At 38.7% G+C, this 14,770-nt stretch overlaps 1 protein-coding gene across 5 annotated transcripts in view; it reads right to left on the bottom strand.

Moving 5' to 3' along the window:
* GARRE1 (granule associated Rac and RHOG effector 1) overlaps nucleotides 1–14,770 on the bottom strand; it is a 63,823-nt gene that overhangs the window by 33,727 nt on the left and 15,326 nt on the right. The window contains exon 1 of one of the 5 annotated variants that reach the window (XM_061345930.1): nucleotides 9,691–9,907. The exons of 3 other annotated variants lie outside the window; for them this stretch is intronic. The gene's annotated coding sequence lies outside the window, so the exon portion shown is untranslated. Of the gene's footprint in view, nucleotides 1–3,000; nucleotides 3,081–9,690; nucleotides 9,908–14,770 lie in introns of those variants that run through there. One more of the 5 variants, XM_061345931.1, reaches the window with a different exon arrangement.

Here is a 14,770-nt window from a genome sequence, read left to right on the forward strand (position 1 = left end):
GCCTTAGCTTCCTACAGCATTCCTTGCTTTTGAGAGAGGCACATTCTATTTCTTCAGACTGCAAAAGACACTGATAAACAATGTCAGGACATTATTAAAAGGAAAGTATAATGTAGAGGAATACTATTTGTTAAATCAGTGTATATAGTCCTAGCTATTAATCACACTACAGGCCACTCTCTCCTTCTCCTACACCTACACATAAATTGATTTGATCAAATAAGGACATCTTCTCCTTACTGCAGTAATTGCAACACACAAGGCTAATATCAAACAGTAATTCCTAATATTTTTTTTCCCACAGCACTTAAAAGATAATCTAAATAAAAAAGGAAGGCGCCCTTTAATTCAACAACAAAATGTTCCTTTAGCTATTATATTTGAGACATTGTCAAAATATTAGGGGAATAAAGATTTGCAGCCAAAATTTATTATTTCCACCTGTCTGAACAAATAAGACATTAATTCATTCTCATAATGTGTTTTGACACATACATATGACACAAAAATCCCACAGATAAAGAAGTAGGCAAGACACAGCAGTACAGAATAACATATAGAACTGATGGTCTCCCACCCACTAAAACAACAGACACAAGTTTTTCAGGAAGTCACTGCTGCAGATGGTTCTGCTTCTGAGATCTAAAGCAAATATTCTTTTGTATTCCCAGTTTTTGAAACTCAATAAACATATAAATCCCAGCAGATATTCCCACACATGTCAGCATCCCTTATTAAAATGCTCTTGATTACTTTCTGTCCCAACTACTTTATACTTCTCTCAGTATTCACACTGATGTGTCAAAACTTAAAAATCCCATCAAAGTAGCATTTCCTTGGAGGTCTTGCTATCATATGCACAGCTGAAAATATTCTTCTCCTTGCTTACAAACTATAATACCTTACAGGGAAAAGCATAAATAAATTGGTTTCTTGACTGCATATAAATGTAGACAGAACAAAAGTCGGTTAATTTATATACACTGTGTAAGTAAATTGGTGATTATTTTCTCTAAGTAGACATGAACTTCATATTGCAAAAGAACTTAAATGATCATGAAACACCTAAATGTTAACTAGTGTCAAAAGTATAAAAAGCTAAGAAGGGGCTTTCAAGTTACGTAGCACTGATTTAGACAAGCATATTAGAGAGATACTACAATTTGGTGCTTCTTATTACAGATGAAGTCTTTCAGGATCAAACTAAGACACTGAAATCATCTGAAATGCTCTGGTATTTAGGCAATGCATAAAACTGCTACATCCTTAAAGAACATGAATGCAATGAATAGAAAAAAATGGTGTTTTCGTATTTTCTACAGCTATGAAAAAATGTGACAAATCATTGTGCTTTGCTTCTAGATAATTTCATAGTCAGACCTGCAGGTACTGATTGAATTCTTCAATATTCCCTTGTAATAAAGTGAACACAAAAGCTCAAGAGGACAGCTTCTTACACCTTCAGTATCTAAAGAGATACTTGTCTAAAGAGAGGAAAGCTGCAATTCTCAGTGCTAGGCATGCGGGTAATGTTACACGTCTTAAGCTTTATATAATGAGATCTCCGACATGCTATGTACAGAACAAATATGCTTCCTTTTGCATCTTTTCCTGACAAATATTGCAACTGCATGAACTTTATGCTAATGTAACTCATCACATTAGAAAAAATAAATAATAATGTTTCATTCTAGTGATACAATAGCATGTTATCAGTCCAAAATATAAACCTTCAGTGTGTACTTACTTGCAGAAAATAGAAATATTCACAGAAAACAAGTACAGAAAGTCCCAAAAAAGCCAGCATGCCACTAATACATTTTATTCCTTCCTGTATGTAATCAAGGCCAAAGCAGTGCTGCTTATGTACTATTAAACATTATAAATGGAATATATAGTATAAAAACAAGCTCCACACTGAACATTACCCTGTTGAAAGTTGTAAAATGCTACTGAAAAAGCTCAGCACATTGTTTATGTTCTCACTTTAAGGAGTTAGTGCCAGTTAACTGCTATTAGTTTGAGCTATTTGACTTCCACGGAAAAAAAACCAACAGCAACACTTGCATGGAAAAAACAGGAATTGCACAAAAATAGGTGCATAAGTGAATCAAATTCACTAGTGGTTTTTAAATGTAACATCCAAAAATTTTTGCTTAGAAACTTCCCAGAAAAATCAAAAGCATTTTCTCCAACTTCACTGACTGCAGGAGACATACATTAACATGAAAGACTTTCAGACAAATGGAATTTGGCACCTCCCAGTTTCTGTTTTGTACCAGCAAAAAATGGGTCTAATCCCCATCCAGGACTTTTGGGATTACCCAGCCAGCAGAGGATGCAACTTTATTCCTGAATCAACACAGGAAACTGAGCAGAGGAAGTAGTGAGCAAAATGTACAAGTCTATCACTAGCTAGTTTAGTTACACAATTTACCCGTAGTGTCAAATTCCTCTCAGCCAACTTCATTTACCATCTACATGAATGCTTTGCAGGTCACACCAGCTTAAATTGATTTGATAAAAAATCCCCAATTTTTCATGCTTTAAAAAGGGTTCTGATCCCAGTTTTAAAAACTGCTTGCAAATGTATTCTCTGTGAATCCTGTCGTCTTTTCAGTGAACTTGCAACATAACGTAAATGAGTAAGATGATCCAAAATACTCAAGATAAATCTCTTTTAAAGTAACATTTCCAGATACTGTATGCTGGTTTTAATTTTATGAGATACAGATTCCAGGATGAATTTAGCACTGCAACCATTCATGTAAAACAATCAAACATGAGAGCAACTAAACTCAATTAATGTCCAAAAAAAGTAACTCCAAAAGAAAAAACCCAGAACAGCCAGATTGCTTACCAGGAAAAAGCCTGAACAAACAAAGCCTACTGCAAGGCCAAAAGGCCAGCAGGCTGTTAGAGCCAAGGGCCTCCTGTTTAGAACACACCAATTCCCTCCCTCATTCAGTTACACAAATCTTGTGCAAATGCAAAAGTTACCTTCAAGCTCTGCTGTCAGTAATGTGTACATCACATCCATCACCTGGCCAGGCCAGCCAAAGTACAAACGTGGATACCCTAACAAAATAAAACCATCCCAGTCTTTGACATATAAACAGCAAACTGGAAGCAAAACGGATAGGGAAGCCCACACACAGCTTCCTGAAGACCAGTCTCCTATTGTCCCCATCATAAGCCGTCTCAGAACTAAAAAAAGTTACCAGCCAGGGCCCAAGCAACGTCAATCTCTATACTGACACCTCACAATGCAATACCAACATCCTGGCCAAGGAAACACAGCAGCCTAAAGAAGGGACCCCTCACTGGGAATGACATCCGGCAGCGTATCACACAACAGGCTCTGCTGTTGTACTCGAGCCCCACACTGACAAAATGATGGCAGCAAGGACAGAAGAGACAACACCAAAGGAGTGTGGAGAAGGCAGCATCAAAAGGCCTAACCATAAAAAGGTTTCAAACCTGCAATCTACACGGAAGCACAGAGAGAGTAAAGAGGAGAAACGGAAAGCTAGTCCCAGATAGGGACCTTGCACACTGTTCCAGTGAGCTCCAGGCACTAGTGAGCCATTAAAGTAAAAAAATCTTCACCTGGAGGGAAGAGCCACAGGCTATGTGTGATATAAGAGGTTGTTTCTTATCCTCTAGGCTACTAACTGTAAAAATACAAGTGAACTAAAACAAATGGTGGAAACTCCTCCAAATAAACTTCTCAGGATCCTCATAAATAAACAGGTTAAAAAAACCCAGTCAAACAGTCCCAGTTACTTACAGAGAGGAATTTTCAGACAGACATCAATACAGTATTCTATTCATTTTAACTGGGAGTTGATTCACTTTACACTACCCCAAACTTAAGATGGATTATATCTACAGCTCTAGAGAATGTTTTGCATTTATGAACATATCCATTCAAAAACACTAGAAATTGGAATGGCAATCTCCATGCCAGAGATCAATATAAAGACTATCAGAATTTCAGTAACAAATCTCAACCTGAGAAATGAAATTCTGACTTCCACTGCATCTCCAGCACTCTCAATAAATATACCACATACTATTAATATTGTTGTAAGAATGAGAACTGTACAATAAATTCAATCCATTCATAAAGATAAAATGCATAAAATTAAAGTGTGTGGGCTTTTCAAATTTGTTTTAATTTTTAACTTAGACACAAAAGTCTTCAGAATAATACAAGAGCTGAAACTATGTTCTGAAAAATTAAGCTTTTCAGTCAACAAGAAGAGCCAACTCCAAGTAATGCTGACTGGCAGAAAATACGCATTAATCTCTTGACATCAGCTAAGTAATTTTGCACCTGTAATTTCTTACCAACACATCAGAAATACTTAAAGCAGGCAAGGGCTTTTACAGCAGCTGACAAGTATCATTACCTTCACCATCAGGGCAAATGAGGCTTACCGTTTCTCAGGACTCACTGCACACAGCTGTCAGGATGCAGGCACATGCCAAGAAAACCAGAAGCCTGGGAGCACTGGGGAAAAGGACAGTCCTGGGAGCCCAACCGATGGGCAGACAACACCAGACACCAAACCCCAACGGTTTCTGGTCAGATGCCTGAACTCAGGCTACAGAGCCAGAAAGGAAAACCAGCCTCGCTTTTCAAGGCCTTCCTAACCGGATGGGCTGTGGCCACTAGAAGAGCTGCGTTATCTCCTGTACAGTCCGGGAGTTCTGGGGAGCTGTCATTCGGTTTTTAGTCATTGAAGTTTTAAAAATCTCCTATTAGAGGAGGACCACGGGAGAAAAGGCAAGAGAGACAGAAAGAGCCTGTTTTACCAATGCCATTTTAGTTCTTGTTAGCTCATGATTTGCTTACTGGGATTCCTTTTCAGCTGCTTGCCCAGAACAGCTGCAAGAAAGACACAAAACAGAACAAAAAAAAGTAGGCAAGCCAAACCTTCCTGAAGCCATGAAGCTTCAGCTGGAAACATCCTCTTACCAGGGTTTCTCCTTCCTAATACCAGCTCACCACAAGCTCTGGCCTGCTCTCATGGCTATTCCATGGTTAGGTGCATGTCAACAGCCACAGTATTAAACCTTATTCAGTCTTTCCACCCACTAGTTGGGGACCATAGCTCATGCCACATACTCTACAGGGACTATGTAGTTCACGTAGTTTAACTAGAACCATCAAGTTGAGCATCCCATTTAAATATATATAAATCTAAGCAGAGCAGCTTATTAATGCATAAACTAATCTCATTCACCACTGAAGCAATGACAAACAGAAGCATAAAGATTCATTTAACCTAAGTGGAAAGCTCCAGCAACTTGGTGTTATTAACTCAAAGAACAATTTCACTGATGAAATACTTACCCAAGGCAGTTTAACTAATTTATGCCTTTGTCTAGACTTTTCTTCCCTTCAAAATGACCTGCCTTAAAACAAAACTATTAATTTATTTGTGCCAATTTGTGTCTTTTGCACTTACATTGAAAAATACTCTCGAGAAACATCTAGGCTAGATGTCCTATATGACAAGCATGCCCTGCCTCAAAAAAACAAGTCACTAAAGACTCTGCTGTGAAAACCACTTTGAAACAGAGAGAACTGGTAAAAGACAAAGAACACCAAATTTCTGGAGGTATGTAAGTACTGAGGGTCTTTCCAACTCAGCACTACACTATCTCACTTCCAGCAATTAACACTCCCCAAAAAGAGTCCACAGCCCTGAACTGTGTAACTACGCTCCCTCTGAAGCACACACAGAAGGTAAGTATCTCTGAATCAGGTTCACAGTTGTCAGTGTACTGAGCTGGATTTTTTCATGGCAGAACCTACAGTGCAACAGGAGACTTCTACATCTTACTTGAAGTAAAACATGCAACACACCAAATAGTACTAACTCAAGTCTCAGCAGTAAGACATGACAGCAAAAGGAAAAGCTGGTGAAAGGAATGTGTTACACCAGACCTTCTTTCAGACTTGAGTGCCTCCCTGAATGTCAAAAATAGATGCCTGTGTCAGATCAGGTTCACTGTTTCAATCCTCCCCTGGCAATAGGTGCTTACGTTATCTACTTTCAAAGCAGGACCAGTCCCCTTTTGAAAGGGAGCTGAAGGAAATGAAAATACATGTCCATTCTTCTGATACAGCAGCCTAACAAAGCATTTGCACACAGCTTGAGAAATTCCCATGCAATGGGACTGTGAGCCAGAAGACTCAAGACTCCATCTCTCATCTCCCAAGAAGGTGCACTTAACATCAGCCACTAGCACACTCTCTTGTTCTCAACCAAGATGAAAACCATTGTAAGATGAAGAAAAGACTCGTGCAACCACAGTGAGAGTGAGCAGAACAGAACAAGCTTCCTGCAGAAAAGGCACAACTCTGCCTCTCAGGATAACCTACAGAATTCTTTGACTATGGCCACTACCTTCAGACTGCTTGGGAAGAGCTGCCTGCTCATGCTGGAAGCCAGTCACTGCAAGAAATACACTGTTCTTCAAAACCAAGTGAAGAACCGAAGTCATGGTTTCATTGAAGGGATGGAGAGCTCTTGAGAATCAGCTAGCATCTATTCCTATAAATGGCCTTTCTCAGGCAGATGTCATTTCCTTCTGAAGAGAAGCCAAGAAGAAAAGGCTGAACTACATAAATATTCAATTAAACCATACATGAAACAGGAATATTACTTGGTCAGGCTTGTGCATCATAGTCCAGTGATGGCTATTTGAGATAATGCCTCTCCACAGGCTCCCTCCCAAGTCTTTCCTTGCAAACCCACCCACATCATATATGCACTTGAAGTCCTTCTAAGCTACAGTGGAGGTTACCTATGCTAGAGTATTACCTGTCACTCCTGATTAGTGTTTCACTTTCAAATACAGTAAACACAGAGTCCAGGAAGGTATTTCTTTGTAAAAACTTAACAATAAAAAAAAACCCAAAACTGTAATAGCTACAAAGATAAAGATTTCCCATGTTTCTGCACAAGATAAGCTTTCATGTAGGGGGGAACAGGATATAACAAAGAACAACAACAAAACCAAACAAATCCCCCTTCCCCCCCCCCAATCGTACAATCCTGTAATCTTATAGGTAAACATCTTAAACCTCTGTGCTCACTTCCGGAATGGACTTATGCATATGATTAATTCTAGTAAAGTTAGTCGTATCTCTCACATACTCAGGTGAGAATTAAATCTCCTTGTTGAATCATGAATTGCAGCTTTCCAGCATAAGCAAAGGCCATATGTATTTCTCAGTATCATTCACTGGGAAGAGAGGTTTTTAATATACATTTTAATATGCGTGCTAAAAGTTTCTATTTAAATTTGCTGAAGAGGTTTAAGAAATTGCTTTGAAGAGATCTGTTACTGCTGAGTCAGTGTAGATGAAAAAAACAAGCAGAGGCCTCTATGCAGAGCTTTATTTCCACTGGCTTAAAATGATTTGTCCATGGACCCAAATACTGCATAAAAAGATTCCGCACCTAGAAAAATGGGAATAATTCCCAGTCTTTGGCAAAGTACTTAGAGAGGTAACTGAAGGATATTCTATAAATGTCATCATCAGTACATCTTTCAAAAGTGAGGGTCTTCGGAGGAACTTGTCATTGCCCCAGACAAATCATACATTAAACAAGACTTGGAAAGACAAGTGGGAGTAAGAGCTCAAGTCAAATACTACAGCATTCAGTCACGACATACCACATGAACTAGTATATATATGTGTGTGTATATATATATACACACACACACGCAGCGTGGCATAACTTTACAGGACAACGGACTAAAATAAGAGACTTGATTTGTTACGGTTAAATTTATCAACTCATACACTGAAAAACAATCCTAGCCTCACATACAAAGTGATGGGCTCTGGCCTGATCATTTCCACTCAGGAAGATGATCTCGGTGTTACAACTGACTGGGTTTGCTAAAATGTCAGTCTGATACTGAATGGTAGTCAGAAGACTAAATCTGATGTTACAAATTATTAGCAAAGGAATTTGGAAGGGCATGGCAGCACGGAAAATCAGACACTGCATAAATCCATGGTTTACCTACTCTTCAAATTTAGCATGCAGTTCTGGTCTCCTTATCACTCTTTCTTACAGAGGGGCTCATCTGGCTTACTAAATAGCCTAATCACAGACTCAGGAAATCTTATATGCAGCAAAATGCTGAAGACAGTTTTAAATGAGTGCAGCCCACAGATTCATCCTGCTTGCCTATCCATAGTATCTGTTTATAACCTCCACTGCATAAAGAAGGTTGAGTTGGATCACTTTTGAAGTTTGGATCAGCATGGCCACTTTCACTCCTTATTCATGCCGACTTGTGATCATCGAAAGCAGTATATCACAGTGGCATACTGTTTACAACTGCTCTGGAAACAGGAGCATTTACTCATTGATAAATCAGCTCTTAACTTTTAGAGAAGGCTTCCAGCCATTTTGCTGCTCTTGCAAACACAGATGCTACATTCCATAAATGCCACAGTACTTATTAGCATATACACATTTGAATTTTCCGACTGGAATAAATATCCCTAAACCAAATTTCTAAACTGTTTTAACTGAGTTTGTGATGCTAGACAACTTTAGAAAGAAAACCCAAACTCCGAGTAGACTCAGTACACACAGTAGTGTCAGACAAAAGTAGTATTTCAAGGCAGTGAAAATTACAATCATCTACACATTTAAAGCTCTTCATAGTAGGTAAGTTTTGAGTCCTAGAAACATAAGACAGATGATCTACAAAAAATCCTGCAAAGCATTTCACTGTTTTTTCATCCTTTGGGGTTTTTTTAGCCTGTTTGGAGCAAAGATGATGAAAGCTTTCAAAACATTTGCAGTAACTCAACACCACCAATCTTTCCATTCCCAAATTACTATGCTACTTCTGAATTCTCAGCACTTGTCACAGAATACATCTAAAACATTCTCTTGACACTAGACTACACCAAAAAAAAAAAAAAAAAAGAGAAAGAAAAAGACCTGCAAATGTGTTTTCTTAGTTGCATTAAATATGTTAGTCCTAACCCACTCATATAAATGCAGTGGCTATTATTAGCATTAGCATGTACTTCCATGTGTAAATGATTCACCTTTTTATATTTAAAAGTGTATTACCATACTATTTCTTTGGGACTGAAATTAAAACCTAATCCACTATTTACAAACATTTATTCTCTTCAGTACATGGTAGAAGCTTTGGCTATCTTAATGTCTGCCTTCTCCCACAATTCATTAATTGAAAGTCTCCTACTTGAAAAGCATTAAGTATTCTGAAATGACACAGATTTCATTTCCAAAAATAGGAAAGAGAAGTACGTATCAGGAAAACAGACATCAGCACATGCATTTACTCTCTCACAACAGTGCAGCCATCAGCTTTTTTGTCACCTAGGTAATACAGAGATTCATGTCCTCATACCACAATTCCTGCACTCTGAGAACAGGCTTTCCAAACATTTTATGGGCTTACTGTATTTGAGTAGCAGTGGATTCATCACTGAACAGCTGGAGTTTTGCCCAGGAAAACAAACTATATTCTATACTGAAGAAGGACATGATGATTAGGCCTTTCATATCCCTCTCATGTTGAAAATTATGGAATTATCAGAAAACTGTAATCATGAAAATGTTAAACTAAGGAGAATGTATTTTTACAGCAAATGAACCTAATTATGTTTACCATATTTGGGCTCAAAGTTGGCTGGCAATTCAGTCTGTATATAGACAGAAATGTCTGATTCACTGTCACAGGATACGAATAAAGCAGAGCAATCCAGTATGAATAACAGTCTCTCTCCTGTAACAAAACCAAACATCAGTAGAAACATAATACTTCAAAAGCATCATATAATATTATTGTAAATAGCAATTTCATAAGCAGTAGTAGCTGAATAGTTTTAACTAATTCTAAAAACCATTCTTGAACTAGATTTTTGCAACAGGACACTCCTGGAACTGTCAAAATGCTTCATTTCTAACAAATCTTTGTTTTCTAGTAAGATTAGGTAGAACTAATTTCTGTACCTGATGAAGGAACAGTGGTGACAAGTACTTTTAAATCATAAAATTTAAAAAAGCAGTAGCATGTATACTATATTACCTTTTCTCATTTTTTCAAATAAAAAAACAGCTCTTTGTGTGTCTTGGGCACAGCGTTCCCCTTCTCATTAAGACCAGAATTTGGTAAGTCTTAATTAAATAAAAATGAGATTTTTCAAACAGGACTAACTCATTTTGTATAGGTGGGGTCATGACATGATTAGTTGTAAGATCCAATATAGCATCCTTTCAGTTTAAAAACCTTTAATATAAATCAAGGGGGGGTGGGAGGGGAGCTATAATGGTTTGGGTTAGAGGGAACCTTAAAGATCACCTTGTTCCAACCCCCAAATATAGCCCAATCTCGACAACTGCTAACATTTCCCCCTTCAAGCTTAGCACTCACTTAGTTGTTCTGTTTGCTTTACACAGCAGACACCTAAAAAAATCCTTCCCCAAGTTGCTCAGTCTTCTGCAAATGCTATTAACAACTGGTGCTAACACAAGTTAAGCACCAGAGACAAAAAGATTTTCCTCTTGCCCTATTTCAGCAAGCCTCTGTGTGCTACCCAGCCTTAACCACAATGGCAACAACTTACCCCTTTGAGACTCCAACATCTAGTACCTTCTATTAGCTGCTTCAGTAATCTTGCTTTCTATTTCAGTCCATGGAATAATTTGTTGCCTTTTATCCACGCAATGTAAATGTCAAAATAGGCCACAGGTCAACTTAAAAAGCTGCAGACTGAAAGCTGAAGAACACTAGAGCAATTTCTGGTCTTCTCCATCCACTCCTTAACACTGACACAGCTCTAAGAAATTTCTGGGCTTAAAAGTAATTAGTTACTTGGGTTTTGCATTTGACACATTTTTCCTCGGAAGGCTATCTTGATTATTTTCCTTTTATACAGAAAAGCAAAGATTTTCATATTTTAAATACACAGTTTTCCTGCCTCTTTAAAAACCAGAGTTAACGTTCTTATCAATGTTACAGTTCTTTCAATACAAATAGATTTACATGTTTAGAAAATATCTTTTATATCTAGTGTAGATGCTACCAAAGAATATAAATAACTTCACACAAGAGCTACTTGCTAACAAATGCATACATGGAATTCTGCCGGCACGCCTCACCAGCACACACAGCCTTTCTAGCTTCCGGCTTTAAGCTGCTACATTAAGTATATGGCATGGAAAGGCATACAACAGTCAAATTGATGTTCAGATAAATACTGATGTGATCTGACTGGTGTAATGTGATTTTTCCTTTAAAAAAAGTGAATTCTTCTTTGGGTAAAATTATTAACCAAAAACTCTCAAAATATTTCCCAACAAAATTATTGTTAAAAAATTATGAATTCTAATTTGAAACATACAAAGCACACTCAGACCACCTTACCACATCCTGAATGCAGAAGTACTGATTATTTTATGTCAACAACTAAGCCCTCAATCATGAGCGCAATTTGTCACAAGGTCACTCAGGTCACCGAGTTGTGCAAGAAATTTGTAAAAGATACAGTGGGATATTTATGCTGGTATAATAATATAATAACATCTTGAAAGATAAACATATGCAATGTTTTAATCCATAAAAAATTAAAATTATGTAATTGACAGTGGGATTGGTTGCACCCTCAGCAACTTTGTTGATGACACCAAGCTGTGTGTGTGGTTCAGTTGATAGGCTGGAGGGAAGGAATGCCATCCAGAGGGACCTTGACACGCTTGTGAGGTGGGCTGATGCCGACCTTATGAAGTTTAACCATGACAAGTGCAAGGTCCTACACCTGGGTCAGAGCAATCCCAGGCACAGCTACAGGTTGTGCAGAGAAGAGATTCAGAGCAGCCCTGCGGAGAAGAACCTGGGTGTATTGGTCAATGAGAAACTTAACATCAGCCAGCTTCAGTGTGCACTCGCAGCCCAGAAAGCCAACCGTACCCTGGGCTGCATCAAAAGCAGTGTGACCAGCAGGTTGAAGGAGGTGATCCTGCCCCTCTACTCTGCTCTCATGAGACCTCACTTGGAGTACTGTGTGCAGTTCTGGTGTCCTCAACATAAAAAGGACATGGAACTGTTGGAACAAGTCCAGAGGAGGGCTACAAGGATGATCAGGGGACTGAAGCACCTCCCATATGAAGATCGGCTGAGAAAGTTGGGGCTGTTCAGCCTGGAGAAGAGAAGGCTTCGTGGAGACCTCATAGTAGCCATCCAGGATCTGAAGGAGAGCTATAGGGATGCTGGGGATGGACTCTTCGTTAGGGACTGTAGTGACAGGACAAGGGGTAACAGGTTAAAACTTAAACAGGGGAATTTTAGACTAGATCTAAGGAGGAAGTTCTTTACTGTGAGGGTGGTGAGGCACTGGAATGGGTTACCCAGGGAAGCTGTGAATGCTCCATCCCTGGTGGTGTTCAAGGTCTGGCTGGACAGAGCCTTGGGTAACATGATTTAGTGTGAGGTGTTCCTGCCCATGGCAGGAGGGTTGAAACTAGATGATCTTAAGGTCCTTTCCAACCCTAACTATTCTATGACTCTACGAATTAATCTATTCAGTAAAAATCAAACATCTAGAAGCAAGCTAGAGACTTAAGCTTAGACTTTTATTATTTGTTAGATATTTCTGAAAAGGCATGTGTGTTCTCCCCAAAGCACGTAGGGCAAACTGTACACATTCATATGTATGCATCTGTGGAAGATCCTAACTCATACCTAATTAGGCCCATGCAATGATACCTCTCAGTATTCATTAACAGAGCTGAATTTTGTTCACAAATGAAGACTAGAAAGAAACACTTAAAATTTTAAGTGCTATCTTCTGATGTGTTAATTATTCTTGAAAATTATTATTAACATGAAAGACTAGGCTTACATTAAATGATGCTTAGGTGATTTAAGCCATGCTGACACTCCTTCCCAGTAACTTATGTTGGTAAAGCTTTCTGCTGCAGAAATTGCGACACAGTGAAGTTCTGCAAGCCGTAAGACCCTGCAAAGATGCCAAATACATTTGAGCAATGTTTCAATACCAGCTGATGCATCTATTACAGATCTGGCCAGACCCTATTCAAATACATGTCTTAAGTATTAGATTCAGAAAAAGTGACCTTTTAGCCACTGGGACTCTTTGCGCAGAGGGCATGCTGACAGCCAGGACCACCCCACTGGTACAAGCAATGCCCATGACTAAATCTGGCACCAGCAAGTGATGGTGAGGGTAAGGCTACAATATACAACACTAAGGATCAAGGCAATTTCTACTTTACATATTACTACAAACACACACAGGCACCATTTTTAGCCACTGTTGGATTTACCTCCCTTCTCCCCATCCCCCAACCAGGCTCCAAACCTTGAAGTAACCTTGCTCTGTCCCCCCCACCCCGAGACAGCTCCATGCCTGAAACATAACCTCTAATCTTATCTTCTATTTCTAGCATACAATTCACGACCCTTATCCCAATTTTTTAAATTAAATATCCTCCATGTTGCAGACTCTGCTTCCCATAGTCAGGATAGCACAGAGTATGTCAGAATTTCTAACCATATGTTTCTTGTTGAGGACAATTTTACAACACTTTTAACAGCATTAGAAACATATTGTATTTATGCAACATAGGTTTTAAAAGCCTTCTTTGAGAAAGGGGCTTTCATCACTACTGTCAGTATTCCACTGCAATGAAAAAGCTCTGTTTGTTAGAAGGTTTAGATAAAGACCTTAAAATACCACAGATCTGTATATCAGGGCAGTTTGCAAAGCAAAGCATTAACTTCCAGCGATTATTGATACTTGGAGAGTATCTGTGGACAAGTCTTACAGATTACAGGGGTTTACTACAAAAGAAGCCTTCTCATCTGACACCATCTATTTCTGAGAAGGAATTTGCTTAAACTTGTTTGGTTTTTCGCAACAAGAAGGTATGTTGTTTCTTTGCCATCAATTCTGTAACATTTCTTACACTAAGCAAACCAAAATAGAAGTGGCTGACTCAACCAGTTGCCACAATGGCAAAATTCGTACTTTTCATTAATTGGCACTATCCATAAGTTTCTTTCATATTTTTATCAATTATACACAATTTATACAGTTGCTACAGCAAAACATTCCTCTGTGCACAAATTCTCCCACAAAAGCACTTTGATACAGAGCAGCTCCTGAAGAATGAAGAATATTTTTCTGTCTCCAAAGTGCAGAAAAACAAGAAGTTTCCATGGTGCGTCCCAAGTCTGGAGGCTGCAGCCTGACATAGCCATGCCCTCTCAGAGCTGCGCAGTTACAAGTACACGTCTGCGGTGTCATAAGCCACACTCATCTGTCTACCCCAAAACAAGCTATTTCAGTCCCAGAAAACATGGAGGGTGGAGGAACATCTGTCACTGTTCGCCAGCTGTGTGCTTACTCTGCAGAGAGGAACTGATTTGGCCACTGTGCATTAGTGAATGCCTTCACTTACAAAGTTTAAAAAAAACCCTTAAGAACAAAAAAGGGAATTACACTGTACCCATATACGAAAATAATTACCAAGCTAGTAGTTAGACCTTCAAAACAAGACCAACTATACTGACAGGACTTTCTGTTGATCAATAACAAAATTTAGTCAGACTAGGATGCTAATAGCAAAGAAACATCCACTAATACTCCACAGAATTACTTTCTAACTATATTTTAGATATAATCAGTTCTGGGACAACTGGACCCCACTAGCAAAATTAGGAAAGA

This window comes from Neopsephotus bourkii, unplaced genomic scaffold (assembly GCF_033783945.1).
Source record: "Neopsephotus bourkii isolate Nb327-2 ecotype Australia unplaced genomic scaffold, CSIRO-AGI_Nbou_v1 NB_245, whole genome shotgun sequence".
Lineage (NCBI taxonomy): Eukaryota > Metazoa > Chordata > Aves > Psittaciformes > Psittacidae > Neopsephotus > Neopsephotus bourkii.